This window comes from Dermacentor albipictus, chromosome 7 (assembly GCF_038994185.2).
Source record: "Dermacentor albipictus isolate Rhodes 1998 colony chromosome 7, USDA_Dalb.pri_finalv2, whole genome shotgun sequence".
In the NCBI taxonomy this organism is placed as follows: domain Eukaryota; kingdom Metazoa; phylum Arthropoda; class Arachnida; order Ixodida; family Ixodidae; genus Dermacentor; species Dermacentor albipictus.
This window is the reverse complement of record NC_091827.1, coordinates 85395968-85422539: the sequence shown is the minus strand read 5'-3', so window position 1 is coordinate 85422539 and position 26572 is coordinate 85395968. Positions and strand designations below refer to the sequence as shown.

General features: G+C 48.5%; 1 long non-coding RNA gene across 1 annotated transcript in view; it reads right to left on the bottom strand.

Moving 5' to 3' along the window:
- Nucleotides 1-10791: 10791 nt before the first annotated feature.
- The window catches only part of LOC139048046 (uncharacterized), a 59755-nt gene continuing 43974 nt past the window's right edge, over nt 10792-26572 (bottom strand). The window contains exons 2-4 of the long non-coding RNA XR_011507452.1: nt 22999-23094; nt 11727-11897; nt 10792-10818 (exon numbers count right to left, since the gene is read on the bottom strand). This is a non-coding gene — a long non-coding RNA (uncharacterized lncRNA). The remainder of the gene's footprint in view (nt 10819-11726; nt 11898-22998; nt 23095-26572) is intronic.

Here is a 26572-nt window from a genome sequence, read left to right as displayed (position 1 = left end):
TGAGAAGTACATGTCATTCTACGCAAAGATAACCAAGTCGATATTGCTCACAGTCGACTAGAGCAGCCACCGGAAATTCTTTTGTTTTTGGCATTCAATTTAACATCTAATTGTAATTAGCTCATTTCTTATTTAGTGCTCTGAATTACGTGCTGCCACTGAGTAATTTTTAGAGGAGTAGAAGAGACATAAAACTGTCATTTTTTAGTCAGGTAAATTTTGCCCCTTTATTTTTTGCAGCAGATAAAGGAAGCCCTCGAAAACAAAAAATATCAAGCGACTAAAAAAAAAATAGGTCTCCGTTTTGCCCGAAAAGCGAAGCATCGTCTGCGATAGCGAATTAGCGGACAGCTATATATACGAAGTAAGGATAGTAATCTTATCGGCCGTGTAAGTGTGTAGACATTGACATGCTAACTAAATTAACAAGCGTGGTTTCACGCGCGCAGACATGAACACATCTCACTCGGTCACCACGGAAGCTCACTGTCAAAACGCTGGAGTGATGAAGCGCGGCCGCAGCAGCCGGTGAATTGAGCTACGTGCTGCGTTTCTGATCAACGGGAACTAATGCTATGTTCACACTACGGTCGTAAGGCGCGTAACAGCTCTTTTGGCGTATCGAACCTAACGGCTGTAAAAAACGTTACGGCAGTTAAGCCGGCACCTTTGTTCACATTTACTGCTGCTTAAATTACGGCTTTTACAACAGGCCAATCAAATTTGGAGCTGCAGAATCGACGTCACTAGCGGTCCAATATAGCTCCTGCCAACATGCGAGCGCTGGCCGAGATAGAAGAAATTCACGCTCAAAACAAACTTATAGTCATGTATTCAATCGCCCAAAGACGACGAAGGCGACGCAGAAGGGTTTGGGTGCGGCAAGTATTTCTCGACAGGGCCGTGGACGGCGATTTTCACAACCTTTTCGCCAAGCTCCGAGTTGGTGACGCTGCGATGTTTCATAACATCATGCGCATGTCGCCCCAGCAGTTCCGCTTCCTTGAAAACCTATTGAGACCACTCATCGAAGTTCGGAGCACGCATCTGCGGCCATCGATTTCCTCGGCGGATAAACCAGATGAACTGAAAACAGTCTCGCAAGGCGCACTGCAAAAATTTTCACGAACACAGCCAATCGTGCGCACGGAATAGCGGAATGGCACTTCCCGCGCCCGGAGCTGTCTGCAGACGGGAGGACGGAAGTGTCGTCACCGGTTGTTGAAAGCCGAAAGCTTATCGGTCATTGGCTGTGTCGCAACGGTCGTAACATAACAGTCGTAAATGTTGCCGACCCTTTAACACTCTCACCCACGATTTTTGCAAGAATTGCGCACGTTGGTACCTTTACGTTCGCAGTCTGAACTAGACGCATACGCTTGTTGCGCTTCCGCTTACGTATGTTACGAAAAATCGGCGCCTTACGAACGTAGTCTGAACATAGCATAAGCTGCGAAAACACAGCGCGCAGCGAACTCTGTCCCCGCCGTAGATGGCTTTCGAGATACAGGGACCCGGGTGGCGCGCGCGGCCACTCGGGCAGGCCGGAGTAGAAAGCGCCCCCGGTTCCCACGCTCCCCGCGAATCCTTGCGTGCGATGGAATACAGCGCGCTTCCTCCCCGCTTTGCTCGCTTGAATGCGCGAGGTTGAGCCGCACTCGCTGGCTCACCCTCGCAAGCTTTCACTGGCGCATACAGCACGCGGGGCGCGGCGACGACTTTATCGCCCTTGGAGTGTATACGGAACCTCACGCCGGCAGCTGCGGTGACGCCAACGGCAGAAATGCACCTGGAGGGTCCATATAAGTGCTATCGCAATAAGGGCAGCGAATTGAAACACGCTCCACAGGAGCTAGCGCACTCTTTCCACGACGCATCGGCCACCAGTTTACGGCACTGTTATCCCCACCAAGGCACCGCGCTGTCGTGGGCAAGGCGCAGCATATAAAGCGACTGCTCTGCGACTAACCGCGATGGAGCTCGGTCGAAGGCGTTGCTTTTCGACGCGCGCGGATGGTTGGTCACGTGACATCGCTCATTTACTTTCGCTTTTCTTATCAGGCAGAAAATAGACACGGGTGAAGGAAACTATGCTGACAACAAGCCAGCTTATAGGTTTAAGTTTTAGTTCAGCTACCCTTGCTGCGCGTTGTACACAAAGGCAAGCTTCCGAGCCTTTGTGGACACTCAGTGAGGCGGCATCCAACCGTGTCCAGACATAAAAATTGTTATTGTTACAGCCCTAACTGCACAAACAAACCGTGTCAATGCGACCAGACCCAGGCAGCAGGTCGACGCGCAGTACGAAGACTTCCGCACACTCCGTCGCCGTGCCGAGCGAAAGTACAGGAAGATGAAGTCACCATCACACTCAACTACTTCTCGCCGAGCCCAACGACATGTACTTTGGCAGCTTGTGAAACTCGATAAGCAACGCTGGAGGACATTCTATGGTATTCAGGACCCTGCCCCCCTCCCCCCCCCCCCCCCCCCGGCGCCAAGAAAAAAAGCTCTCTCTAGTATATGGCACGCTGTATGGAGCCTCCAGGCACACACGCAACATTTGCATCCTTTTTGAACAGTGGCAAAAAAGCAAGGTCGGAGGGAAGTGGAAGTGGTCGAATATTATTGCGAGTTACTTGTAGACGCATGCCCCTCTCCGGCAGAGCTTTGATACTGCTACTCGCCACCATCTTCTGACGATCGCCTCGATATGCCCTTCACTATACATGAGCTGGATACTGGGATTTCTGCCTCCTCGCTCGTCCGCTTCAGGGCCTGGTGACATCACTTACTCTGCTCTTTGTGATCTCAGCCAGGGAGCACAGATACTTCTTCTGCCATTCTATAATTACACGTGGGATACGGCGTCAGTTCCGGAGAACTGGAAATGCAGTCGTATAGTGGTACTCTTGAAACGAGGAAAGCGCTCAAGCCAGGTGCAACGACGAAGTAATGGAACGCATGCTGCTGAGAAGATTGGAATGGCTCTTGGAGAAAAATGCCACCTTCCCAAACTTTATGAATGGATTCCGCAGAGAACGTTTATCAATAGACGCTGTTATAAACCTCGTTTCATGCGTAGAACAGGAAAAACAATGTCAGTGATTAGTCAGCGTAATTTTTTTGACATAAAAGGTACCTGCATAACGTCCTTCACGATGTCATTCTTCATGTGCTTGAAGACCTTTCTATAAGTGGTAGACCATACGCGTGGATGTTCATCTACCCTAGCGGACGTACTATTTTTCTGTCGACGGCTGACGGTGAAACGGACAGACACCAAGTTGGCCGTAGGCTTCCACAAGAGGCGGTTCTCGGTGCTAGGTTGTTCAACGTCATGCTCATTGGCCTTCGAGCTCAGCTCCCTGACAATGATATCAGCACAGACATGGACGGCATATGCATATGGACATTTGGTGTAACGCGTCCATAAATACTTGCAAGACTACAACGGGCCACAACGATAGCATCAAAATACTTGCGCCGTCAAGGCCTGCAACTTTCCACAGAGAAAATGTGCTGCAATGGCGTTCGCAAGGTAAACAATGACACGGTATCCGATATTTGTTGATGGAGAAGTGATCCCTGCTGTCTTGCACTATATATATTTAAATGTGGTCATTGACCGTAGACTATCTTGGTCGATGCACGTCAGTGCACTACTACGGACCAAATTATTCAGCTTTATACTCATCATCCCTGTTGTTGCTGGACTTACAGGCAGACGGGGCTCCCCTAAACAGTATTTTGCGACTGCATCAGGCGTTGTTGGTGGGCTACCCGCGATACAGCATATCTCTGCTTTTCAATATACGTTAAACTTGTCTTCGGTCGTTGGAAATCCTTCAGACTCAAGCTCCGCTAATATGCCTAGGCCTGCCACGGTGTACATCGACTTCCAGCACCCTACAAGAATCACGGTCCTATCCAATTGAAGCTTATATGTCCTACCATCGGTAGAGGTGCCAGCGAGATATAGACTGTGGCAGAACTTTTCGCCTCCTGCCTAAAGTCAAGTGGGGCCAAACGAGAATGCTTCACCTGATTCGCGTGGGCGTCGCATTCACTGACGCTATGCACATCTTATCGGCCGTGAGGATAGCCCGAACTGTGAACGCTGCCGAATGTCTGAGTCTTCAACATCTGTTTTCCGACTTCCCTCTCCACGGATCACAGCAGAAAATGCTGACTTCAACGCTAGCATTCATTTGCAGGCCAACGTCGTCCGAAAGTACTATTTTGTCCGCAGTGTGCAACACTACAATAACATCAATAGCCACAAAGGCTGCTCGGGACTACTTAAAATCGCCGGACTAGATGCAAGGCTTTCTGGAAACCACTGTGTTAGCGCATATATGAATCGCTTCTTCCTGTCTTCATCATAATATTCACATCGGTATTTCTGTGCCTTTCCTTTTTACCCTGTGCAGCGTAGCACATTAAAGAGCGCTGGCTCATGCCGACCTCTCTGGCTTTCTCACCTCTTAAGTTTCTATAAATTTCCTAGAAATTCCTTATTGACAGCATGGCATTCAGGGCAGTAATAAAACATTTGCTCATTGCAAATAATTATTAATTTCAATCGCACGAATAACAAAATTACTTGCGGTTACTCTACCCTATTTTGAACAATATACACTTCGTTACCTCAGCGTAGATTAGGCGTTGTTTTTCAAAAACGTGATGCTGGAACACCCTGTATATGTCCATACAGTAGTTTATTTATTTATTTATGTCAGGAGTACTGCCGACCTCTGATATGGGGACTTAGGCAGGAGTGGGTTATAACACAAAAACAGATTCGGAAACAAAGAGAAACAATTCTAGAAGCGCAACACGAAAAGTTGCCAAAGCAAGTTCAATGCAGGTACTAGGGAGAACGGTATTCATGCACAGGTACAAAAAACAAACGCTAGAAACTCGAACACTAGAAATTATACAATTCAAGGGCAGAATGACGGCAACAGACATCTCTTGACAAACATCTCTGCAACGAATGAACATACCATAATCAGAGCAAGATAAGTATGTAAAATATTACGCCTTGAGAACACCGAAAGATACACATGACGCCAATCAAATGTTTTTAGCACATGAAAGAGTACTATAATACGTAAAGTTCTTACCAACATATTGTCACGTGGTGGTGACGTTGAAAAACACAGTAGCAATGCTGTGAAAGACAAAACTAACCTTTATTGAGCGAGCCTGGGCCCACAAAAACAGGCTACAGTTATAGCACAACGATAGCGGGGACCACGGTCAGCAATCGTCGAAAATCTGATGGGCGGGTCAAGCGCGTCGGCTTTTATACAACAGTCGTCGAATATTCCAGAGTAATCGCTGGGACCCTCGTGCCTTCCACAAAGTTCTACATTATTCGCGTAGCGCACACATTCAATCAGATTACACAGCTTCGGTCACAGACAGCGGATGGAAGCATCGATAACATTCCAGAAACTTCCGATACATGCAGGCGCGTCCTGTGCTGTGCGATAACATTTGTTAGACGGTGAAACGTGTCGCCCGATAAAGACAAGTACACGTGTCAATCATTGCCCAATCATTGCTTTGTGCAGCGCATTGTGTTCCTCTTTGTTGTTTGTTAGACATTAGAGCACTCCCAACTCACAAACAACTCATGCAGTGACTCAGTGTTAATTTTTTCTTCTATCGCATCTGTGTTGTCTTTTCGTGCATGGGAGTAGAGATGCATGGGAGTAGAGATGTAGAGATAGTAGAGATAGTAGACTACATGGGAGTAGAGATGCGGTGCACGGAGTACAGGCCAACAATCCAAATGTGCCTGGAGTGCATGCAAGAGGGACACCGCTCGGACGTTTGTCCGAACCCCAAGAACATATGCCGTGGTTGCGGACTCGAAAATCCACCCCCGCAAGGACACGAATGTGAAGTGAAGTGCGCCATGTGCAGGGCGGCGGGGCACGAGACGCGTCGGTGCCCGAACAAACTGATTGCCGCCAAGCGCGTGAAGACGACTCGCCAGTCTCGATCGCGGGAGCGGTCGGGACAGAACACCAAAAAGGCACCGGGGCGCTGGTTCGAGTCCATGGAAGAGGAGGACTTCTACCGGCACCGATCGCGATCCAGATCTCCACACGGAAGCAAAGCGAAGAGCAATAACCCGTCGAGGGACCCCTCCAGCTCCAGGGCTTCACAGCGGTCAAATTCGCCACTGCCTAAAAAACAGCAGGTGAGCTGGGCGAGGGTTGTTTCTCCCACTGCTCCAAAACAGAATACTGGTGAAAATGATAAACGCATTCAAAAATTGGAAAAGGAAAATGCGCGACTAAGAGAACAGCTCTCAGGAGAAGAACGCAAACGACAATCACTTGAGAAACAAGTGTCAGAGTTAGAGGCGCGCTTCAATAGCACAATACCACAGCCGGAAATGCCGCGTCAATCTGAACAAATAGCCAAAGCGAAAGCGGCGGCAGATATAAACTCCGTCTCCGCGCAGTCTCCGACAACCCAAATCTCAAAAAACGCGCAGATAACGGCAGCGCAGATCCAGACAATGATCGCGGAAAACTTGAAAATATTTATGCATGAAATGATGGCATTAATTACCCAAAGGTTAACGGAATTTCAACAACAGTGCACGAAGGACTTCGAGAAACACAAGGGGTTCGTGGCGGAACAGCTTAGGGCAGTCTCGAAGGCTGTTCCCACCAAAAAACGCGCAATTGCGATAGGAGCGGGTTCGGCAAAAACTAAAATAAGCCACTGCGTAACAGAATCCGACGGCTCGGACACGGAAACGTCACGGGCTTAAAATAAGAGTGGGCAACATGGCTAATCACGCTAAGAAATCGCAACGAATACAAAATTCAGACCAATTAGAGATATGGCAATGGAACTGCCGCTCCTTCTCCAGGAAAGCGGCAGTGTTCCACCAGTTTATCAAAAACTCCGGAATCGCTCCGGACGTGATATGTCTGCAGGAGGTCGGGGCCAAGCCGGCCAAATTGCAGGGATACTACACTCTGAGCGATCCTCAAAATTCGAAGGTCGCCACGCTGGTGAGCAAGTCGATAAACGCTCAATTATTAACACTTCCGCCAACTGAGGGAGAGACTAATTCCATAGTTATCAGTGTGATGCCAAAGAAACGAAGTAAGGCACACACACTAATCACAAATCTGTACAGTCCTCCCAAAAGCAAAGGGAACGACCTACCCCACATTCTCTCAGCAACAAAAGATTTAGCGGGCACCAGGGATAAGGCGGTGATAGTGGGTGACTTCAATGCACCCCACATACTATGGGGATACGCGAAAACGTCGCCCAAAGGGTTCCTACTCGAGCGCACCGCAACGGCCTTGGGCTTACGGGCAATCAATCAGATCGGCAAACCGACGCGCACGGGTAACAGCGTCAGTAGAGACACGGCGCCCGACCGTGCCTTTACAATAAACATCAGAGACGCACAATGGGTTTCCTTTGATGAAAATTTGGGAAGCGATCACGACATAATCCGAGTAGCGCTCTCCACGCCCAACATACGGAGAACAATAGGAAAGACTAAATTAACTGACTGGCCTCGTTATAGAAAACTCCAGAGAGCTCTGGAGGAGTCGGATACAGCCCCGACCAACATGCGAGAATGGACCGAATTCCTTCGACGAGCACACGGGGACACCACTAAAGCCATTGAGCGTACAGCGGAGGTGCCGGTGATAGACTCTCACCTGGTCAGCCTATGGGAAGAGAGGCGGAAACTTGCCAAGAGGTGGAAAAGGCAACGTCTAAACAAACACCTGAGACAACGCATCGCTCTCTTGGCAGAGCAAGCCCAAGGCCATGCCAACGAGCTCGCTAAAAACGAGTGGGCGACGTTCTGTGGAACCCTGTCAGGAACTCTGGGAACGAGCAGTACGTGGCGAATACTACGAAGCATGCTAGACCCGACGAGCACGCGTACTGAGAACAACAAGAAGCTCCAAATTATAGCAGACAACTTCGAGGGTACAGACTAAGATCTCGTTCATGCGCTTCAGAAAAAGTACATAGGACCCTCACCTGCTACGGCATCGTCGTCCGCGAGGAGACAATACGCGGGGGAGGCGAACCCTAAATTAGACGAAGATATAACGTACGCGGAAGTGTATGAGGCGGCACAATCCGCAGTTAAAAACTCGGCACCGGGCCCAGACTCGATCACAAATGCAATGATTCGAAACATGGATTCGGTAGCCCTAGCGAAAATCACAAAGGTATTTAATAGCGAGTGCTGGGCCAAGGGAGACTTGCCCCAAGAGTGGAAATTGGCTAAAATAATCATGATCCCCAAACCAAAAAAGAATCCCTCGATTGATACACTACGGCCGGTGTCGCTCACGTCCTGCCTAGGTAAGCTCTATGAAAGGGTTATCCATAGCAGATTGCAGCGATACCTGGAAGAGCGGAGCTGGTTCCCGGACTCCATGATAGGATTTCGCGCGGGTTTATCTTGCCAGGACGCGTTCCTCCTACTTAGAGATGAAATTCTAACTAATATACCGTACGGCGACGAGAGACTAGTCCTAGCACTAGACCTTAAAGGAGCATTTGACAACGTCTCTCACGCCGCAATATTGGAAGAACTCGAACTCGCGGGTTGTGGTGAGCGCACATACAATTACTTAAGAGCGTTTCTTTCCAACCGCGAGGCGAGCATCAGTATTGGCCAAATCACTTCGGATTTATTTAAAATGCCTGACAAAGGAACACCTCAAGGAGCTATATTATCTCCTCTTCTCTTCAACATTGCGATGTGTCGACTCGCGCGCGATCTGGATCGGATACCCGACCTAGGTTACACGCTCTACGCAGACGACATCGCGCTGTGGACGAGCAGAGGTTCACTAGGGGATAAGGAATATACGCTCCAAAGTGCAGTATTAGCGGTGGAGAAATTTTCTAGATGGAGTGGCCTGAAGTTCGCACCCGAAAAATCTGAGGTTATCCGGATACACGCGAAAGGCTACAAATCCAGAGGATCGATTAACATCGTGGTTGAGGGCCAATCAGTCCGAGAGGTACCCACGATGCGAGTCCTGGGTTTGTGGCTTCAGAGCGACGGGAGAGCACTACAGACACTCAAGACCCTCAAATCCACAGCCAACAACATAGCCCAAATGATACGTCGCGTGACGTATCGAAAAGCGGGAATGCGAGAAGACGATACCCTAAGGCTCGTACAGGCCTTAGTGGTTAGTCGAATAACCTATGGCTTACCGTACCAAATCCTGAACAGGGAGGAGGAAAAGCAGGCTGACACAATAATTCGAACCGCTTTCAAAGCTGCTCTGGGCCTGCCTAAATGTACTTCAACGGAGCGCATGTTAGCTTTGGGAGTGCACAATACTTTCGACGAACTGAGGCAAGCCACCCTGATGCGACAGAGGGAGCGCCTCAGCTTCACAAAAACTGGTAGGGCCATATTGGCTAGACTCAATATCCCAGCGTACCCCATTTATCTCACAGAGCAGGCCGTACCTCTCCCTCCTTCGATGAGATCCAAAATTACAGTAGCCCCAATTCCAAAGAATATGCATCCAGAGTACAACAAAGAAAGGCGCAAAGCACGTGCACAACACATTCAATCAGCCTACTCTAACAACCATAGGTACAACACGTACTACACGGACGCAGCTCTGTATGCAGACACGACCGGGCAGCGCTACCAAAGGAGGTACGCCCTGGCAGTCGTGAACGCTGTCAGCCAACAGCAAATTACCGCGTCGGCCACGGCGGGATCCCCAGCCTCGGCTGAAATATTAGCAGTGGCGATCGCACTCGCTCACGCGGAGCGTTCGCAAAGGGACTCGGTCGTGGTCACGGACTCCCAGGAGACATGTCGCATGTTTCTCAAGGGGCACGTGACTGCGGCTAGCCTCGCGATAATCCCGAAATCCTTCAACCACCATCATCGCCTACTCTGGTGCCCGGGCCACGCGGGGGTACAGGGGAACGAAAAGGCTAACGCGTTAGCTCGAGGGTTCACTAACCGAGCGACGGCGTCCTCTTCTAACCCCAACCACCCGCACTACCCATCACAAAATTCCATCAATTTAAATGCCAAAGACATCCTTGCTCATCAGCGTGGAGTCCGAAGAAAATACCCGCCGCCTCACCCACAACTTAACGGGGAAGAGGCCGCCGATTGGCGTAAAATACAGACCGGGGTGTTCCCCCATTTAAAATTGCTAAACGCCATGTATCCCACTCGTTATAGGGCCAACTGTCCTTGGTGCGGTGGCATACCTACCCTAATGCACATAACCTGGGAGTGCACTAAGCACCCTCATAGGCCAAATACCATTAGGACAATGGAGCAGTGGGAGGCACAGCTCGCCCGCTCCGACCTGGCAGGACAAAAGTCCTTAATTAGCCAGGTCAGGCAGGCGGCAGAGGCCAGTGGGGCCCTGGACTGAGAGGCCCCGACCACCCCTCCTTCAAATCTTTAGAATCACAATAAAGTTTCTCTCTCTCTCTCTCTCTTTATGAACGGAAACTAAATCGCCCGACATGCTCTAATAGTACCACTTACGTGTTTCACTGCCACCAATTAGCTTGCTGATAGACGAAGACTCTTGTTTGACGTCTGTTTACAAGACAGAGTGCCGGGAGAACTTATTTAAGTCAAAGCAGGGCAGTCTGCCGTAGGGCAGATTCCTCTAGACTGCTACTATGCTCAGGGTAGAAAAAGAGGAACATTGAACAGGATCATGCTGTACTGAGAATACGTGTAAATAATTTTATATTTTATATTTATATTACTTACTTTGTCTGGATAGAAGGTCCTGAAGACTTTATTTGCAATAAAAATCCAAGGTTTTTGGAAAGAAAAGAGAAACGATAACAGCAAAAATAAGCACTGTGACGTTCTGAAACTAGCAACTTATACAGAAGTATGAACTGTATCAGATTATTCGCTGTAAAGCGATTAGAGTAGCCTGACGTCACAAAAATGGTGCAAGAGGTGCGGGTGATATGTGAAGGTATCTGTGAGCAGAGGTGCCAGAAAGATGGAAAACTAGCGTAAATCAGTGATTCACATTTTTTCGCGCTATTCAAGCGAGTAAAGAATGCCTGCGATAAGCAAAATAGTATGGTCCATTGTGCCCCACTAGGCGGTAAATCTCATGGGCAGCGGGTTTGTTTAGAAGTTATTACAATGTTCCATGTGGCTTTATTTTTTCTCTACAAAGAAATAGGCGCATCTGCGTGAATAGAGTTCTAGGTGAAATAATGATCACGCTAAACAAACGTTTCGCAGCATGCGAAGTACTCTGTCTCACCTTATCTTTAAAAGTGCGTGTTAATATTGTGCGTGCGTTTTGCATATCGTAAGTTCACTGGGAGCCAACCTTTGTGACACCCATGCAACTACGTTCTCATTACGTTTTAGAAAAAAAAGCGAGTGATTGGGTGTGCTTATTCAGTCTCGTATATTCTTCCCTGATATGCCACTCCTACTCAAGCACTGCACTGTAAAATCCTGACAGTGTAGAGCACTTTTACGGTTGGCATCATTATAGAAGTGGAACAGAGTAAGTTTAGCTGTCGGTCTGTCTTATTTTCTCTTGTCTGTCTGTCTACGAAGTTGCGAAAGCTGATTGGCACGATGGTACTTCTAATTGGCTCAGGCCAGCTGTAGCTAGCCCTTCGGTGCCGGAGTGAAAACAATGTGTAGCAGCTAGCGTTTGGATACTTACCACAGTCTCTGTAAGGCACACAGTGGCCGTCCCACCTCTGGAATGTTCCGTTCACGCATGCGCACCTCTTCCTTATTCCGGTACATTCCCACCTCTGAACTCCTGGACACAAGTCTCCGGGGACCCCCACACGCCTATCGCAATGGACTTTGTGCTCATCGTGTTTGCATCCTGAAGTGATGAGAAAGAAATAGACCCTGGTATAGCTGCACGTCATTTTTTATAAATGGTGGTAGCCTGGGAATTTAACCTACTAAAGCGTCCAATGGCCTAAAGTTCTAAATATTACACTAAGGCAGCAGCGACCAAGAAATGGGAGGAACTAAAACCCACAAAGGTGGAAAAGCGTATTCAAGCATCAAGTCACGCTTAGCCACTGCTGGTTTAGTGAGATTGTAAGAATAAGGTTGTTCGAAGCTCGGTTTGGCGGAGGAAAGGAATGCACGTTTTGACAGCTTGAGAACGGAGAGTCGACTTGCTTTATTCAAAAGTAAAAGCAGTTTTGCCGAGTGGCTGTGGTGGCGCCCCAGTCGGGCAGCCGCTTCTGTTGCGACCCCGACGGCCTGGCACGGCGAGGCACGGCGAGGTAAACAGGATTTCCAGATCAAGATGCAAATACCCAAAGAAGAGGCACGGCGAAGTGATGGACGGTCGCTACAATGGCTCACCCCACAGATGGCCGGAAGATTAGGTGTGAATGGCAGAAGGAATGCAGAGTAAATGTTCAAGATAGGCTGGTTTCAGGCGGTCGCACGACGCCGTCTCTTTCTTGTAGAAAACTTAATCTTCAAGTTTTTCTCTGGACGCAAAGACACACGAAAGGATCCTTCACAGGAAGGAGTCAGTGGTGGCTTGATAGAGCAGCGCCACAGAAAGACGTGCGTTGTTGTGTGGATTGTCGGGGAACTAAGCACAGACTGCCCGCGGGTGATACGTGGAAGTGTACGTCGAAGCTGGTCGAGCCAAGAATGCAGCCTCTCTAAATGCTGCGTGGCCGCTGATTGTCTTGCTGGGGCGGAAAAATTTGGCATGGAACGCGGTTTCCTTACGCATGCAGCATCTTGGCTGCGATCTCTCCGAGGTCATCCTAGGCCCAGTAGTACACGAGGTAGTGTTTCCACCCAGTGCTGTCTGTCATGCATGACCGTCAATGACGCCTTCAGTTGTCGGGGGAGACGCTCCACCAAGCCCTTGCTCTGGAGGTGGTAAGCCTTAGTTTTATGAAGGCGCGTGCTGAGCAGTCTCACCAGCGCAGAAAAAAGCGAGCTCTGAAATTTCCGACCTTGGTCAGCAGTTATTCGCAAAACACAACCGTACAGTGACACCCACGTATCAATAAATGCTTCCGCCACTGTTTCGGCTGTAATGTCTTGTAGAGGCGTCGCCCCAGGCCACCTTGAGTACCGGTTTACAAACCTGAGTAGGTACCTTAAACATTCGCCGGGAGGAAGATGTCCCAACAAGTCTGAATTCATGTGATCGAAACGGCTCTCTGGTGGTCGAAACGTCTGCACTGATGGACGCGTGTGCTGGGTCACTTTCACTGGTTGACAGGCTTGGTAGCTTCTTGCCTCGCTTCGAACATATTTTTTGTTCCCTGACCAGACGAATCGGTCTGTGATGACCCTCTTTGTCGTTCTGACGACGGGATGGCTTTCTCCCGTGCACTGAGTCGAATATAGGCCGCCAGACTTGGTGGGGCACAAACGGGCGACCAGTTAGTTGCTTGCGATATGTCGCACGTGACCAATGTTGTCTAAGGAAGGGGCACCTCCCCAAGCTTCAGTGCCGAGCCGTTTTCCCGCTATTGGGGCCACTCGGGGTCCTTTTTATCGGCGGAGGCTAGAGCTTGGAAATCCACAGGGCCAGCAGGCACAGCGCCGATCCGCAATAGTGCGTCAGCTGCCTGATTTTCGGGCGCAGAGATGTCCGTAGAAAATTTGTAGATAACAGAAAGTTGCCGAAGCTCAGGTTTTGAGTATGAGGAACTGTTGTTCTTGAAAAACAAGAATGATGGCTTTTAGGGCGTCAAAATGTAAAAGCTACAGCCTTCAGGAAAGAAATGGAAGTGCTTGACAGCGATATTGATGGCCACCATCTCCCTCCTGAAGGTGCTGTCGCGAGCTTCTGTAGCTTTGAGACGCTTTGAGATGAATCCCAGCGGCCTCCAGTTTGTGCCATTGTGTGCTGCAGTACTGTACCCACTGCCGTCCTCGACGCGTCTAGCGTAAGGCGAGTTGGCGCGTCAGGAAATGGACGAAGCAGCCACACTGAAGTCGACAACTACGCTCTGGCTTCCTGGAAGGTATGTTCGTTATCTGAGGACCTGTGTCAGGTAGGCCTTCATTTTTTTAGTCTTGATGCAGCAGGTTGGTAAGCGACTGAGTGGTATGAATCACCTGTGAAAATTTATCAGCCCCAGAAATTCGCGCAGCTTTCAGAAAAGGGCTGTACAGGGGAAGTCCTCGATTGCCAGCACCCGAGAATTCCGTAGCTTATTGTCTTAGGATGAAGTGCGACGGCCGAGAAAATCCAGCGCTTCAACTCCGAAATAACATTTCTGGCATAGCAAGAATCTGGCATGGCCTATATGCCAACGACATCACAATCTGGTCGTCCACAGGCTCCATCGGGGCAATGAAGAGCCCCTTGCAGGAAGCGACAGACGTGGTGATCGAGTATGCTAAGTCATGCGGTCTCAGCTGCGCCCCCCAAAAGTCGGAGCTACTCCTTGTCTCACCGCGAAAGAAGTACGCACCCGACTCGCCCCCTATCAATATACAACTGGAGAGACACACCATCGTTCCCTCTCAGAGCGTAAAGAAATTGGGAATGGTTTTCCAGTCGGATCGCACCAACACAATATTAATTCACAAGCTGAGAATACCCAAGTTTCCCACATGATCCAGCGAATAACAACCAAGACATAAGGTATGGGGAAGGCGGACACACTTCGGCTTGTCCAAGTCCTCGTCGTGTGTCGAATAACTTACGCTATTTTATACGCACTATTCAACGCGACGGAACTCAAGAAAATTAACACAATGACATATAAAAAAAGACATATAAGCAGGCGATTGACCTGCCGATCAGTACGTGCAAAGAACGCCTAGTACGACTAGGTGTGCACAACGAGACTGAGGAGCTGATCCAGACATGTTTATCCAGTCAGCGAACAAGGCTGGTGGTTACGGAAGCGGGGAAGTCCATCTTCTTACGCCAGGGGCTCTCTGCCCCTCTCAGCCATCCGCCGCCTCAGACTGTGAGCTTACCCCATTCCAGCCGGAGCAACATCACCGTACGTCCTCTACCTCGCAAAATGCACCCAGCGCACCACGCACTGAGGAGGGAGGCCTAGGCCCTGGTCATACACAAGCAATACGGGACTTTACCCTGTACACCCTACACGGATATGGGGTCTTACCACAGACGCTCTGCCACAACAGCAACCGTAGTCGTCAACAAAGAACATCGGAGCAGTATTTCGCTCACCCGAAACAAACCCCTTCAAGCCGACGAAGCGGCCATAGCCTTCGCGCTCTCCCAAACAGAAGTTGAAGTCATAGTGACCGACTCCCAACAGGCGTGCCGCAACTTTGCTAGCGGCCGAATTCATACCACTACGCTCCAGATAATCAATGAAAAGCCGCCAACGAGATCAGTCATGATCATCCGGGGCGCCAGCTCATGACGGCCTTTTTGGAAACGACGTCGCCAACCACACAGCTCGAGATTTCATCCACCGAGCAGACACCGAGCAATCTGAACCCGAGCGCATGCGCCCTCTAGTCTCGTACCAAGACATCACATAACACTACAAGCTAACCCCCGGAACATATGCACCCCCAGACAAGTCACTACCTAGAGAGCAGGAGCGATGCCTCCGCGCTCTACAGGTCAATACATTCTCCCACCCAGCCAGAAATCATCTCCTATAGCCCCTACAATATCCTCTCCGCAATGCCGTTTCTGCGCAGAGCCCACGTCCCTCAGGCACATAGTAGGGGGTTGTAGAGCGGCACCATTAAATCCTCCAAACCCTTACCACATCAACGAGCTTTGGGAGACAGCCTTGGCCAGCTCCGACCTGGAGGATCACCAACCGCTCATTGCGAGGGCCCAGGACGCTGATCAAGCTCAAGGCATTCTGGTATGGGGACGCCTCTCCAAAGCTGCATTCACCCAATAAAAGTGTTTCTCTCTCTCTTGCATTTCTGGGGCTGTAGGAGCTGGCCGCGTTCATCCAGTCGCTCAAATTGGAGACGAAGGTGCTCTTTGGGCCCTCGTCTATGCGACTTGCAACGAGAATGTCATCAAATTAAAGGAAAATGAACGGAAGTCCGCGCGTAACCTCGTCCACAAACCTTTGACAAGTTTGCTGCGCATTCTTCAAATAGTATGGCGTACAGAGAAACTCAAATAGGCCAAATGGAGAAGTTATTGTTGTCTTCGGAGTGTCGCTGTTTGACAAGGATTTGGGGGTGCGTGCTCATCAAATCGATCTTCCTGTATATTTTGGTTCCAGTGAGACGAGCGCCGAAGTCGTGGTATGTGGAGAAGGGGAATAGAACCCGCAGTAGTGACGGCATTCAAAGCTACATAATCACCACAAAGACGCCAGTCACCACTGTCCTGCTTTGGAACCAGATGGATACGCGAAGCCAATTTGCTGAAGGAAGGATGAATAACGGGGAGCTGAAGAATGGGTTTGAATTCACGGTGGGCGACTTCCAACCGCCGTCTAACAAGCCTGCGTGGCCGGGCGGCGACAGGTATGCCACTGGTGGTGATATGATGTCACCTTGTGTTTCACTGACAGCGCATCGTTTCAGAGCTTCGTGAGTTGCGGGTACTCAGCAAGTATAGTCGTACGTTGACAGGGGCCGAAACGTGCGGATGCCAGATGAGGTGAGGTTGTATTGCAGGCACTGTACATCGAAAAATGTGACGTTATAGTTTAGGCGTCTAGAGCGAATGCTCACATCTAGGTTGAAATGGCTGAGACAAGTCCGCTCCCAGTATGAAAAAGCTGACGTCGGCGATCACTAACACCCATCTGTGCAAACGCCGGTCTCCGATGTCTAGCGCTATTGACCGGAGTCCGTACGACGCGATGGCAACGTTGACCGCGTGAAGCGCGGGTGTGGACATTACGCGTTGGAGATCTGCAGCCGTGGGGCGAACGATAGACAGCTCGGCTTCCCTGTCTACGAAGATGCGGGTGCCGATTACACAAACGACTACGAAGAATAGGCGGCTTCCGCGAAGGCCGATGTCGCATGCTACCGTTAGCGGCTATCCAGTTTGTTTCCTGCCCACAAACTGCGCTGGGTGCAGCGACCTGCTTCTTCGTGAAAGCGACGGTGGTAGCAGCACAACTACCGCGCCTTGTCTCTAGGCACTCTGGGAGACTGTAAAGGCGAGTGGTTGCGCCGAAGTTGGTCGCCAGTGTTGCCCCCCGTGGTCCGCTTCCCCAGTGCACTGGCAAAGCGGTTGACTGTTTCCTCCAAGCGCGAGAGTCGGTCTCCTGGCTCTGAGAGTTCCGCAGCGGCGATAGATAGGTATGCCGCAGGCGAGCAGCCGCATATGGGGTCAGAGAGCGCAGCTGGCCGAACGAGACTTGCCTCCTGTGAAACCACCAGTATCACGCGTGCGGTATGTGGGAGACATTGCAGGAGCAGCTCGCACAAAACGGGAAGCTGGCCTTCGTTTACACAGTGCTCACCAAATAACTGACGCTATCGGTGCAGGAGTTGTGACTGTCGTTGGTCACCGGATTCTTCAGGGAGCATCAAGGCTACTCTGTTTCGATAACTCTAGGCACTGCAAGGACGGTGCGTTTCAGGTCGTCGTACGCTGTCGCATAATGGATACCCGCTAGCAAGTCGTATATGACACTGCCGATGGCGGAGGGGAGCGCGGCGATGCCGTGCAGCTACTTTGGTGTCTGTGAATTGATGCACCGGAGTTGAAAGTGGGACTCTACTTGCACAAAAAAACTCGGGGGTTCTTGTGCCAAAAACTGGGAAGCTGAAGCTCGGCGCCGATGAAAGTAGGCGTAAACGTGGCGTCGTCTCTGTCAGCAGGTGAAGGAGCACCATCGTCTATGGCTAGTGTTCGAAAAAAACCTAAATGTCCTGGGTCACCACTTGTAGGAACCTCGGTGTGGTGGAGGCAACGAATACGCGTTTTGGTGACTTGAGAAGGGACAGTCGACTGGATGTATTAAAAAGTAAAAGCAGGTTTGCTAATTGGCTGAGGCGGCGCCTCGGTGGGGCAGCCGCTTCGGTTCCAAGAAAGAGCATGGGGCAATGACCCCATGGCGAGGCACGCTGATGCACGGCGAGGCACGGCGAAGTGACGGACGGTTGCTACACGAGGATCCAAGGTGCTCTAGCTTCTCTTTTATTTCAACCTTTTATTTTATTTTACGTTATAATTTCTATACTTCAATTAAGCATAACAATTATTTTCACGGTGCATTTTATGGATTCCTGCTCTTTTGTTTCAATGTTTATCACTAGCAGCACACTATGCGAGGTCGGAACATGCGGTATGCCGGCCACGAATGAACATCCAATGAGATATTCAGCACAAATTGAAAGCATAAACGTCTTATGTAGTACGCACATGCAAAGATATGCCTGTACACAAGAAGGGAAGATGGTGTAGAAAACGAAACACTTTGCTACATTTACTACCATGAGTTGGAAAAATAAACAAAGCTCATAAATATACTCACTAAATATATATCTAACTCAAGGCTCAATAGGGGGTGAAACTCTTTGAAATCAGACCTAGCCAGGCGGGCCGGAACTCAAACTCGCACCGGTCGGTGCGAGTCTTGCTTAGATTTAGTCGGGCAACTCATGTGTAAGATCACTCAACTATGGTTACTAAAGCAGCTTCGTGACAGTAACTCAAAACGAGAAAAACAATGAAATATTTTTATCAAATTGGTATGATCATTGCGTCCCCTTATCGCGGGATTTAAAACGCGACCAAACCGTCAGCAGGCTTGCTATGACCCTGAGGCCAGTCGTGCATTCGCGTCACCAGACTCGTAGATTTGCGCTACAACAACGCCTAAGACCCCATGCACGCTGACTGAATACAATAGCTGCATTCGCCCAGCAGATTATCAGCTGAACGTTCGGTTGCTAATCAAGAGATCATATGTTCATTTACCAACTTCAGTGGCTATATACGGTGCATGTACAATCGAAACACTTCCTGCGTTGACATTGTATTACGCGGAAGAAAACAGCTCTGCCATAATTTGCGACTCTTTAGTACCACAAAGCCACTTCATGCAGCCGAAAACTACTGCTTGCCATCTTTCTTGCTCCGCAGTCAGTCCGAGATCGTCTGCCCTGCAGTTCGTACACTGTTCATCAAGGGCACAATTTAGCCGTTATTATTCTGAAACGCTTGCGCAAATAAGGGTTGTTTGGAGCCTAATGGGGACACGTTTATTTATCTATCAAAGCGGTGTAGTTGTTATATGCTGTTGCTTATATGTGTCTATCTAAGCCCGATCTATCTCTCTACTACAGTTGTTTCGTTGTTGTGCTTTAATACGAGTCGCTCTAATATATGACGCCAGCCACAATGGCGGAGGCCCTTGACAGGTTACTAGATAATCACCTGTGCAGTGGTGCAGTTCGCTTACTAGGCCAGCTCAGTCTTCGGAACAGATATTTGCGTCCATCTTTGGCTACTCTGTTGGTTAATTCCAGCGAATATCACAGATCGTAATGCCTCACCCAGGCCGAAAACCGGGCATAAAGAATATGTAGTGTTATGGAGGGTAAACACCGGCCATGGTTTCTCGTTGGCTATGGTGTTGAGCTTTTAAGCACGTCGGAGATGTGGTGTAGCAGCAGTCCAAGAGGGCCTGGAGCCTAGACTTCATGTTAATTTGACAGCGTTAAAGGCCCCGTGTTGCAGAAAATCCAGCGTTGACGTCCCGCATCCACCATCGATCATATTGAAGCGAAAAATTGTTTCGTACCAGGCACACCCAACCACGCAAGCCCTCCGTGTAGCACAAGTACGTTACAGAACTAATTGAATTTCTCAATGCAAAACGTGTCATAATCATCGTAAAGTACGACTTACACACAACCTACAGAAATGCTCTTGTGGTTCTGTACTTTGAATATACGAAACAGGCATTTGAACACCCGCTAAACAAGGGACAGTTTCTTTAGCGGACGCCTTACTGCCACAAAAAATCACCGCCCCTTCTATTCCATGAAGATGGTGGAACAGCGAAGCTGTACTAGTTACCCCGAGTGCTACACCATGCAAATCAAGCTTCGCAAGCAGTCTGTATTGCAAATCTTTTGGTTCACCATTCGTTCACCTCATTTTCGGTTTTGCGGTAGGCAGCTTCTTCCTCAAGAGTACCCACTACTCGTGGTATTCCCCCACTTGTAGCTGGGATTCAATGTGTTGAACCACTAATCCAAAGCTCCATATATAGGGCGCCAGGCCCACCACTGGAGGTGCGGGCGCTGCAATCACTTTGACGATTAGTTGGATTGGCTTGACGATTTACGTAGCTGCCGGCACTTCTTGCGCCAGCAACACAGCGCCCGTAGCAGCGAGCGAATTCGCCTGCGCGCTTCCTCTCGCTTCAACGCCAACGAAGCGGCGAGAACACAGCGCTCACGGAGCTCTCAGGACTTGCCGCACTCTGCTGCTTTTGATGATGCCTTTCGAAATACGGACTGCGCTGGTGCGGCAGACGTAGCCACCACCCGAGCACGGTTCATCACGGTTTATAGTGGTTCAGTGCACCTAATAAATGTTGCACATATATTTCCTTCATTCGCTACATCTCCCTGGTCATTTCATCCCACGTCCGCATCCTCGGCGGGCTATCTATAACACCAGCGAACATTGCTGGTGTTATTGCTTCTATTCGCCCTTTCTACATCGTCTCGTGCAGGTATCACTTAACAGTTCGGTGTTGCAGCCACGCTTCCCAGTTTCACGGTTCTTTCGCAGTCATTCTCTCAATTGTGCGAAAGACACTACCATACTGCCACGAAACACCATGTAAGTACTACGAAATGCTCACTCATCATTCAGATAAATCTCAGAGAAGATTCTGCGTGCACTATTTTTTCTGTGTTCGTGTATGTGCAGATGTCCCGATTGCCAATTCGGCTCATATAGAAGTGTTACATTTACTTGCCTGAAGACACCGATTTTGCCTTTTGTACACACGTGAGTCGCTTCCAGATCTGTCTATCTCGCTTTTATTTTTCGCCACGAACCAGTTTTTGCAGCACGTAAACGCCAGTTTGCACTCCAACGAAAAATAAAACCGCCAGTTTAATTTAGCTTTGGTCCGAAGGAAGTTCCTGGCGCGAAATCTAGGTGCGCGCGTACTCTTTTGATGCGGTGCGAGCAGAGCCGGCATTTTGAAACATTCTATGCCTATTCCATTGCTTTTCGCGTTTTTTCGTGCGTGGTGATAGCGGCGGTTCGTAGAGAGAGGAATGAAGACTTACAAAGCCGCGAAATCTGTTGTTTTACCCTTTCAGCACCATGACCAAGGTGATGCGGCGTCTGTGTTGGTTTGCGACAGGAAAAACAGTTGCTTTCCGTGAGCTTATATAAGGGTGCTGCTTTATGATGCGGGTGGGAGCGCGGTCACGTGGTATTTTTCATTTATCGTCGGGTTTCATAACCAGTCTGGAAAAATTTTACGCAATTAATACGCCGCTGAAAACACCCCGTTTAGATGTCATTTGGGGGTAAATGCCTAATTGATACTTCGATAATTACGACAGTATTCTCGAGTTAGATGATAATTATAATCGCCATATTAAAGCTCAGTAACGAAAAAATTGCTGGCGGCTACTCCACTGTACTAGAAACAATATGCACTAAGTTTTGTTCGAGTAACACAATTGCTCTTTCTTTAATCCTTGGTGCATAGTAGTTGACACAAGCTGTGTGATTTAATCAGTAGGCAAAATGAGGCCAAGAGGGATTCACTCGAAATCAAAATCAACCGCAGTCATTCGCAGCAGCTCTTATACCCGGACTCACAGAAAAAAAAGAGGGATACTGCAGTTACTCCGCAATGGCGAAGCAGTATTATTGATAGCAAAGTATGATACAAGTACATGAACGAAGAATACACTACCGCGAAACGCCAGATTCTTGGTGGTGCCAGTAGACTCAGGCTGTGAAAATGATCTGCCTCATATTGTGAGGTCTTGTATATACGCATATTATAAGGCCTTCACTTCAGTGAACAATTCTTCGAGGTCACACGAAGTTTCTTCAAGTGCAACGATTAAGAAATGTTACAAGTAAAGCAATATATATATATATATATATATATATATATATATATATATATATATATATATATATATATATATATATATACATGGAGTTCTGAAAGCTGATTTGGACCCAGCCTCACCGTCCCCCCCCCCCACCGGAAAAACTAGAACATTCCCTATGTTTTACGATATTTCTCAACAGGGCACGATGAGTGAACCAACGAAATGGCGCCTGTGATTGGACCAGGGAAAAGGGTGCATGCGAGGGGTTCCCTGAGCGTTGGCCATACGGAACAGTTAGTCATCGTCCATCAGCACTGCTTTAAGGAGGGAGGTATTGTGCTGAAGTGAATGAGTAGTGGCTGTCAGTTGAGATCTAAAAATTCTTAGTGATTATTGAGTCTGACAGCGTCCACTTTGAGTATTCACTGGTCTCGTTTGCGTACTTCCCTGTTTTGTATAATTGTTTCGGGAAATACGGTAGCCAGCACGTTGCTAATCCATTCTCATGCTATTTACCATGCCCTTCTTTCTGTAGTATGCCCCGTGTTCCGTTTTCTTAGATGCATAGTGGCAGACATTCAGGCAAAACCAAAGCATGAGAGTTTAAAGTACAACTAAAGTCGAGGAATTGTTTGGACAGAAACTTAGAGTTCTCTCTTTTATTTCTATTTTTTCCTTCGATCTCTGTTGCTCTTCGCTTTTCATTGCAGTTGCCTTATCTTCTAAATGTACTAATCTTTTCTGTGCAATACGTGTTATCCATCTTGTTTATTACGAATGTTTTCACTTTATTATTATTTTGTGCTTTATTTCTTTTTTTTATTAGTACGATGTACAACTGTGACGAATGCCTGCCCCCTCCCCCTCATGTAATGCCCTCGTAATGAGGGCCTTTGGGGGTACCTTGAATAAATAAATAAAATCCATGTTTGGTACTGATATATATAAGAAGCACTAACCTTCAACAGTGCACCATTCGCCACACATTAAGAGGACGATGACGCTTGCTTGAATGAATGTGGTCATGCTTGTAGTAGTATATGATATCTGCCGACCTAAAAAAAAAGGTAAAAACATAACATTTGGAAGAGTGAAGTATCCTAAGACGTACGTCTGAAACAAGCCAGTAATTTGACATCACGATCAATTAGGAAAGTGCAGACGTGACATTTCACAAGAAATGGCCGTGAAAGCACTACTATATTTTTGCGATCCACTGACTTGTTCACATCTATGATGTGAACGTGCTTACTATACTTTCTTCGTTTTACATATCTTTGCGCATGCGCATGCGCTGAAAAAAAGAAAAACGTCACAAGAGTAAAATGTTACGTGTCAGAGCTAATGACCTCAAGAAATACGCCTTTCTAGTACCTGTTCTCGCCATTGCTAAAGTTGAGAGACGTGTCACTAATGCCGTCGCGCAACCTTCCTGCTCACGAAAAAAGCCTCCAACGGCTTATGCGCGACGGTGTACCCAGCATCTTAATATTATTACGGCGCAACAAAGAGTGGCGCCAGTCAGAAAAAGATGATTTGACAAGTAGAGTTTCTGAATGTTCTTTTTTTTGTATAGTTTTAATCTAATATGTAATGCTTCAAAACAGTAAATAAAAGTTTCAGCACACAATTCTTGGCCAATCTCCCAGTGTGAGTATGAGCCATAGTATGAGGCCATCATCATTATCATCCCATGCGAACAGTCTCGACAGCGATCCTGTCTATGTATCGTTGCCTTTCTCGTAAATATTGCAAATACGTATATATATTTGACTTCAGCAACGTAAGAAACTGGTGAGAGTTGCGGGGTACCCCCGAGAGGCAGAAACGGAGCTCCCCAGTAGTCACCTCGGACTGGACAAGAAGGACGAAACAGGACCCAAAATGGCGTGGCCTACATCAACGCCTACGGTTGTCCTGGTTCACCGCGGGATGCATAAACGCTCTGTGGCGCCAATCACCTAGACGTGGAAGACTGAATCGCCACATATGAGCTTGTAAGTGCCCACGACAAATGGAAAGCGACGATTATGTTGACTAGCCTAGTGTTCTACCATAATAACCGCGCAGAAGAGCTTAACGACTGGGACGAGTGCAAGCAGAAGCGGAGGGACTTGTTCAGCCGTCCCACTGGGTGGAAGAGCACCGCTAAGAAAGCACTGGCGACCAGATTCCAAACGTTCGCAGAATCATACGTCTCTCACATCCAGGACGTGCTGGCTCTATGTCATAAGGCCGACAGTATGGCAAAGTCAGACAAGGTTGGACATGTACTGAAGAGGATCACTGATGATGTTTTTACCTGTTCACATGCGAAAATTGTGGAATAGTGCAGGACATCATAAAAGAGTGTTCTGGTGATTGGAATTTATTGGCACGAAGGCCAGAAGTTGCCAAAGAGCGCCATAAACGCATTCGCACGTCTTCCGAACACAGCTGTTACGTCCACGTGTGACGACAGGCGAGGAATGCAGCGACCAACATCATCAGACGACCTCAGGGGGATTGTGCGGCGAGAACTTGAAATCATGTCTCCTGCAGCCCTTTTTTCCTGCCCCCGTGAGTGGAACTTGCATACAGTACCATTTTTGCAGGCAATAGTCCACGAAGAAGTCGCTAATCTTAGAGTTCATTTTGTATGTGCCGTTGCCGCTTCACAGCTACTTAATGCTACTTGTGCATCACCGAAATCCAACAGAGTGGGGAACCACAGCTGGTCGGTCAATCTGCTTTGCCTGCGGGCGTGCAGGTCACGTTTTTTCCACTGTAATAACCGCACTGTCTCCTCCCCTCTGCGACAGCCATTCACCAGTTATTACTGCCCTAAACAGAGCCAACGTCATTACCAGCCTCCATTAGAACCGCAACAGGCAAACAATGACCGTTGTGCAGCTTCTAACAATTCCTGGTCATCATTCCCAGGTCACCAGACCGGTTCGCCACCAGCTCATCAACCATCGCCCCTACTGCCGCAGGCTCGTCGCCCACCATCTCCGATGCAGCCCCCACGCCCGCCTCTGGAAGATTAGGCGATGAAGCTCCCGGAGGTAACGCAACATTGACGACTCTACCGCAAGACCCTCTGATCAGTTTGCCGACCAAACAGAATGTGATGGACGTTGTAGTCAATGACGCCAGTGTCCCAGCTTTAATTAGCACTGGTGCGCACACATCAGCGATGATGACTACAATTGCACGTTGGGCTTGTTGGTACATCATGATGGAGGCAAAAGGCGCTGTGTTATTCTTTTGTCCGATTTCTGATGCGCTACGCCTTTTGCCTGCATCAGTGATGAGGGCCCGATTACGCCGACGCCTCAACGAAGTTCTCACACTCACTGCATCACACAACCTCCGCGCCACCAACGGAGGAACACCTGCCGTGCTTGGTATGTTTACTGCTCGTATTGGCACTGTGGGGTACCTACCAACTATTTTTTTTTCAGTTCTGGAACAATTCCCTAACGATGTTATGCTTCACAAAAGCAGTACAAATGCCGATGTGATAGTCGACAATACCGTGCGACACTACTCGACACTCCCGATAGCCGACACTCCCGCGTTTACGCACTCCTATGCGTAAACGCGGTCTATGTCAAAAACTGCTCGCTTACTCATTGCGATCGGGTATTGTAATAAAGTTGTTTCCATCCATGTGTTTGAGCGTCTCGGCGAGGGGAATCATAGAATCACGCGCCTCCCTTCCAGTGGGAGACAGTCATCCAAGACCGACATCGCGCATGTAGCCTGCCTGAAGCCGTTTACTCAACGAAAGCCTCCCTGACTTCTCGCCCCGAGGGCTTCGTCTGCGAGAGGAGCTTTGTCACAGTGCATGAAAGGTAGTGGAGCAGCAGCTGTATCAGCAGCAACAACAACATGAAGATGGTAGCGAGGAAGAGAAGGACGACGTGCAGTACCGGCACCCACTTGCCCTATATGGCTCCCTGAGATAAACGCCTTCTACACACCCCGTAACAATATAATCAAACAAGGGGTAGTAATGGTGGTGTTTAGCTTGTATTTGCAATTTAGTCAGGTTACTTCGGTATTTTTCAAACGTCTTCAACGCGTCTATTCTCGGCTATTCAGAAACACTTGGTACAGTTCGTTCTTTTCTTTCACCATTTTTATTACCTTAAAGAAGATCCATGCTTTGCGAGCGTGTTTCAGTTTTTTATATGCCTGTAAGGAAAGTATACAGAGCACAAGATGTTAATGAAACGGTCGTAGGCGCTAACAGGTGATGAACAAGAGAGTATGCCATCCCAGCTCAACGATCTTATTTCGTCACGAATGCGCGATAGAGATTCCGAATTGATGTCTTGGAAATAAAGATCTGATTTCTCTGAATGCCTCTGCTTAATATCAAGCGTAGTAATTAGGGAAAATTGGGAAAGTGGAAACTGATGATTGATAGTTATTCTTATCCGACCATGGCGTAGTAGGTTAGCAGAACTCGTCATAAATAGATTTATCAATGTTGATGTAGTAGCTGCCATGCGAGTTTGGATAGTTATAACATTTGAATTGGCC